Below are 6,435 nucleotides of genomic sequence, written 5' to 3'. Positions count from 1 at the left end.
GGCAGAGTCGGATATAGTTGGCATGTCATAAGATAGATTGCGTATGGGTTACTTTGACTATGTGTCGATGAGTGCTAGACACAACTTTTACTTCGGTTATATCGATGAGCGTTAGGCACAATCTTGTTACTTCGAACTTTCTGTTGAGGCAATAGGTTCCAAATTTGGTGTGTTGGTTGGATCCATGTATCCGTTAGAGTCTGAGTCAAGTTACTAGGGATATAAAATGTAAAGTTCATAATGATATATCAATTGAATTGATGTAGTGAAATAATGCTTAAAAGAAGAGGTATGATATATAAATTTCAATAGTATACAAAAATTATGCAAACCAGATATACAAGTCTAGAGGATTGACATGAGAACATGATGAATTAATTTATTCGATTCGAAAAAAAGATATGAATTTGATATTGAATTGATTAATTGCTGATTAATTATATGAATGACATTGAAATGTTGATTATAAGTGAATTGGAATGTTACATATTTGAATCACTATATGATACAATTATATATTGAACTCACATTGTTGATATGTGGTTGCCATGTTTAGGCAAACTTGTCAAGCTAGTAGTTTATCGTATTAAATTATAAATTAAGGTAAGTTATTGTTTAATCTCTATGAACTTACTAAACATTCGATATGTTTACCCCATTATTTTCCATTTCCCTGTAGATTGCCAACTTGCAAAATGTGTCAAGCGAATCGTCGAGAAGCTTACTGTAGTACCCAAATTTGCTTGGCCCACATACATTTTAGAAAAAATAAAAAAATAAAACCAATAGAAAACAAAAAACCAAAGTCCAAATGTCCAGATTACAAAACCCAATTAACCCAAGCCCAGACCTAACCATCAGCCCAAATACCCGCAGCCCAAAACAAAAATAAAAATAAAAAACCCTAGGCAGCAAACTAACAGCCCCCGCCGCTCCCCATGCGCACAGAAGCCCGACTCCTCCTCCCAAGCGCACCTCCGCACGTATGTCGCCCTCCACGTCACCGTACGGCCTCTGTACACTTGCAGAAAATCAACACACAAAGAGCACAAGAAAACCAGCCAAAAAAAGCAGAAATCGACAGCAAATGAAACAAAAAAGGAGACAAATTTCTTTCGATTTTTTGTTTGTTTTATTTCTGTATTATTTTGGCTATATAAGGCCATTCAGAACGCTGTACAGGGGATTCCTTTTTTTACACAGAGATTGAAATACAAAAACTCAGAAAAATTTTAGAAAAATAGAAGTGATTCAACTTGTGCTTTGATTTTTGGTTCTTTTTTTTAGATTCTTTTTCTTTCCTTTGTGTTTGGACGTTTGATTCTCAACAATAAAAGAGGGAAGAAAATTTTAAAAATGAAAGAAAATCTGGAAAAGTTTTTTTATCGATTTCTTTTTTCGTTTTTTTAGATTCTTTTTTGTTTTTTTTTTGTTATTTTCCTTTTAAAAAAAAGAGGATCTTACCTGGTGTCGTCGCGGTGTACCCTTCTCCGTCGTGATCGAAGACTAGGACGACCGAGGGCGTGGGTTGGCCTTGATTGGCGGCGGCGCAAAGAAAAGGGTTGAAAACCCTAGCAGAACCATTATTTTTTTTATTTTTTCTTTCATGCTGCAAATATTTTTTTAAGGAATAAAATTGCTTTAAATAACAAGAACAAAATAGCGCCGTTTTAGCCCCCATGACCCGCGCGCGATCCGACCCGCTCCAGGGGGATCCGTGCGTTTTCATGAAATGGGTTATTTGCATGCGGGGTCCTTCCGTTTTTGCAGCGCTTTCCAATTAGCCCCTTTCTCCTTTTCTTTTATTTTAATTTAGCCATATAATTTTATAGTTGTTTCATTTCAGTCCCACGTGAAACGGTGCGCTTGAAGGCTGGGAATATTTTCCCAATCAGTCCCTTCCTTTTGACGCGCGTTTTACTTCAGTCCTTTTCATTCTTTTTATTTTCGAATTTACCCAGTATTTTCTTTTTTTATTTCGATCTAGTCCGTGTTTTAGCACTTTTATTATTTAGCTAATTAGTTTTAGCATTATTATTATTATTGTCATTATTATTGTATTTATTATTATTACTTACCTTATATTATTATTTTTTATTTACCCATTTATTCCCCTTTTAGATTTTGTCATATATATACACACTTATATATTTTTTAGACTTTATAATTTATATGCATGCATTTTTTTATATAATATATATACGAACATATTTTTAAATTTTGTAAATATATATACTTGCATATATATATTTATATATATTTAATAATTTTATAATATGTATATAGACATACATTTTTCACATTTTCATGACTTTATGTATATACACATATATATCTTCTATATTTTTATACTTTTATTCATTTTCTTTATTTATTTAGTTATTTGTATGTACATTGTTATTTTAAAATGTTTTAATTCTATTCGTTTACTTACTTGCAATTATATGATTGATTTATCTTTTATATTTATTTATTTCATTTCATTTTTGATGATTGTTCATATTATTCATGCCTCCACTATCGAATTCATTATTGCTTTGGTTACGAGTATTAGCATTGTGTTTTATTTCTATTATTTCGTGTTAGATTAATTTTATCTGATGCATAAATTACGATTTTTGAATAAGCAAAATCTCGTGTTTAGATTCAAGAAGGTCGTACCCTAACTTACTGGGTTTCGATTTTCGCAATAAATCTAAATACACGAATCTTTTCAAGCTCAAGCTTTAGACGATCTTGGGCATTAAAAAAAAAGATCGTGTCCTAACTTACTGGGCATGATCCCTTTTCTAAACCCTAGATAATTAAATATCTTTTTAAATAAGTAAATTTTCGACATTTATTCTCGTATCGGGAATTCGATACGTTGTGTCCTAACGTATTGGATATGACATGTCGTTTTCTTGAGATGAGAATTTTTCTAATAAATTTCCGGCATTTATTCTCGTATGGGAATTCAAGACATTGTGTCCTAACTTACTGGATATGATTCTTTTTCTCGATTAACGTGAAATATGTTCCTTTTCCCAAAAAAATTTCAACATTTCAATAAATTATTGTATTTTTTAAATCTCTTTAAAGTTTCCAATTTCTGACATTAAGACATTAACAATCGATTCGGTACCAATTTTAGGCGTTACGAGGGTGCTAACCCTTCCTCGTGCGTAACCGACTCCCGAACCTGTTTTCTCAAATTTCGTAGACCAAAATCATTTTCAAGGTGAGCCGATCACACCTCAATAAAGGATCGGTGGCGACTCCGTTTTCATTTTAAAAGTCGATCCCCGTTTTTCAAATTTTAAAAATGGTTTCGACACTTACACTATCTGATTATTGATTCGATATTCTTTCAATCATTTAAGGCTTGGTTTTGTGGCATGTACATAGGTGTTATGTTATGGTTAACCTTTAATAATGATATAACTTGAAAATTATTTTATACATGACTTTGCATAATGATAATGCTTGTTGATATGTTATGCTTTTGGTAAATGGTTTGAGTTGTATATATGGCTATTGAAGTGGTATCTTTAGATGTGGATTGATAATGATCAAGTTGGTATTTTGTTAATGATTGCTTTATATATAGTGTTTGTAATAGCCGATTTTCAATGGTGATGGAGCAGTGGTTTTGAGACCACAAACTTCCATCGTATTGTCTCGTAATTATTATTTTTAGAATATTTATAGAGTTATTAGAGTCGTATTAAAATTCGGTTAAGAAATATTAACGTTTGAATAGTTAATTAAAGAAAATGACTAAATTGAAAAACGTGCAAAAGTTAGTAATTAGTTCAATTAAATGATTAAATAACTTATTAATTACATGAGGAGGGACCGATATAATAGTTAGTCCCTAATGGATAGAGTTGGACGACAAAAGGAATTAAAAAGTTAAATTAATGTGATTTTAATGGCATAATTGTAAATAAATAGAAATTAAATAAAACAAATTAGAAGAAATAAGTTTTTCTTCTTAATTTCTTCGTATGCCATTGCTGAAACACCATAGAAGTAGCTTGGAGAATCGGTTGAGCTTAGAAACTTGCATGTGAGTTCAATTCTTACCCGTTTCTTGTATTTTTATGTTTTTGAGATTGTTACAACTAGGTCCAACTAGCCCGTACCTTCGTTTCTGATTCTGTTAAAAATTTTGAAAGTTTCCATTTTTGAATATTGAATTTTTTTTACGAATATCATGTATTAGGAGCTTTGATTTTAATGTTTAATGATTTTGTAAAGAGATTTTTTTGTTAAATTTTGATTTTAGGATTAAATTATGAAAATGTAAAAATTTTAAGGTTTAATAGTGAATTTGATGTTTATTAGGGGCTTTTTGAGGGCCTAGTATATTTGGATAAAATATTTACTTGAGTAAAATAGTTAATTAGATAAATTTTGAGTTAAGGGACTAAATTGTAAAAATTGTAAAAGTTTGGGGTAATTGTGTAAATTTGAAAAATAAAAGGGTATTAATTGTAAAATGGATTGGAATATGAAATGTATACTAATAATTGAATAATTTTACATTTTAGACCAAGATCCTGTAGATATTCGTGGAAAAAGAAAAATAGCTAAATAGTCTCTGAACTTCTGCAATTTCTACAATTCAATCCAGATAAGTTCATACGATTAAAATTTAACACTTTTATAAATGGGTGATTGGTGTTACATGATATAAAATATATATATTTTATTGTTGGAAATGAATCATTATCTGAGTTATAATATTGAAATTGATGTTCGATTTGAATTGAATGCGGGATAGAGTACATTCGTGTTTTGGTGTATTATGGAGGTTTAGAGTGGAGATAGTATCGGAGGGAGATATCTGTATATTACCCAAGTAAACTGAGGTTCAACATTTGTTGCAAACTCTTGCGTTATACTTTTTGTTTGGCGTGTTTCGGGTGGATCAGCTCTTATGAGCTTTTGTTAAGCACTTATGAGCTTCTGTTCAGCTCCTATGAGCTTCTATTGGTGTGTTCCGGGTGGACTAGCTCTTATGAGCTTCTGTTTGGTGTATTTTAGTTAAATCAGCTTTTATGAGCTTCTGTCTGGTGTGTTCTGTTTATCTGACGATGTACTCTTATTCGTAAGTCATTCTTCAAATGAAAAAAATCTCGGTAAGGTAATTTGTTTAATGGATTTGAAAGATATGTTATTTATTCAATATTGATCTGAACATAGATGAATTTATCGATTGAAATTGTGAGTGACAAGGAGTTCTCATGGATGATTATTATTGTTTGAATTATTATAATTAGTTCGGTAAGATTTATCGTTTAATACGTTGAACTTACTGAGCTTCATTAAGCTTACTTGTGTTATTTAATGTCATTGTAGATTCTCGGAAGGTTGGACGATTGGATCGACACTCAAGTTACACTATCCAGCTCATCTCGATAGTTTTTAGAACGTTTAATTCAGATTATATGACATGTATAGGCTCTTGTGTGATTTTGGTTAATGTTTGACTTATGTAAATATTATGAATGATGTTTTGTGCAAATAACCAACTTGCATATTACTTGAGAATGAGGTATAGTTTTTATGCTAGTGTGAATGGTGTTTATAAATGAAATGTTGTGATTGTGGTACCTTTGATAGGCATTTTGATTAGGTATTGCTTGAATGAATTGATGAATTGAATTGATGTTTATTTTTATGTATAATTATATATATACTTGCGGTACTAATGAGGGTACATTGTTTAGGCACTTATTAGGTTGGTTTTGGTGTGTTTATGGCTCGATTTATGTAATTTTGAATTGGTATTTTGGTTGGTATTTGAGTTTCTTAAGGTCTAAGCAAACTTGAAATGGTAAACTTGTGTTTTAAGGTTCATTTTGGGGCCACACGGCTTGAGACATGGGCATGTGTCTCAGCCATGTGTGACACATGGCCATGCGACACGGTTGTGTGTCCCTTGTAGGTTCAAGGCATACAAGTCAGGCAGTTACATGGCCTAGCACATGGCTTGGCACACAGACGTGTGGCTTGGCCTTGTAACCCAAGTAAATGAGTTACACAGGCATGGGCATGAGTTAGGACATGACCGTGTGTCCCTATTTCGAATGTCCACACGGCCTGGCTACACAGTCGTGTGACCCCTGTAGTCCAAAAATTTCAAAATTTTCCTAAAATTTCCAAATATTTCTTATTTTTTCCTGGACTGCTTCTATAGTAATTTTTGGGTCTCAAGGGCTCGATTAAGGGACATTATGAATTAATTTGAATGGTTTACTATTTTGTTTGGTCGATAATGCTCCGTAACCCTATTCCAACAACGGATATGGGTTAGGGGTGTTACACTGTTAAAAGAATGACGTGTTTAATGGATGATTGATTTATATATCGTGTTAAAGGAATGACATGTTTAATGGATGATTGTATGTTGTGAGTTGTAGATAATGAATGTGGTCATTTATACAA

General features: G+C 31.9%; 1 long non-coding RNA gene across 1 annotated transcript; it reads right to left on the bottom strand.

Moving 5' to 3' along the window:
* Positions 1–769: 769 nt before the first annotated feature.
* LOC121216322 (uncharacterized) lies at positions 770–1,607 on the bottom strand. Its single transcript, XR_005912489.1, has 2 exons — positions 1,465–1,607; positions 770–1,014 (listed from the first exon to the last, which is right to left on the bottom strand). It is a non-coding gene; the product is annotated as an uncharacterized lncRNA (long non-coding RNA).
* Between the last annotated feature and the right edge of the window lie 4,828 nt (positions 1,608–6,435).

Source organism: Gossypium hirsutum, chromosome D04 (assembly GCF_007990345.1).
Source record: "Gossypium hirsutum isolate 1008001.06 chromosome D04, Gossypium_hirsutum_v2.1, whole genome shotgun sequence".
Classification (NCBI taxonomy): Eukaryota; Viridiplantae; Streptophyta; class Magnoliopsida; order Malvales; family Malvaceae; genus Gossypium; species Gossypium hirsutum.
This window is presented reverse-complemented; position numbering and strand designations above follow the sequence as displayed.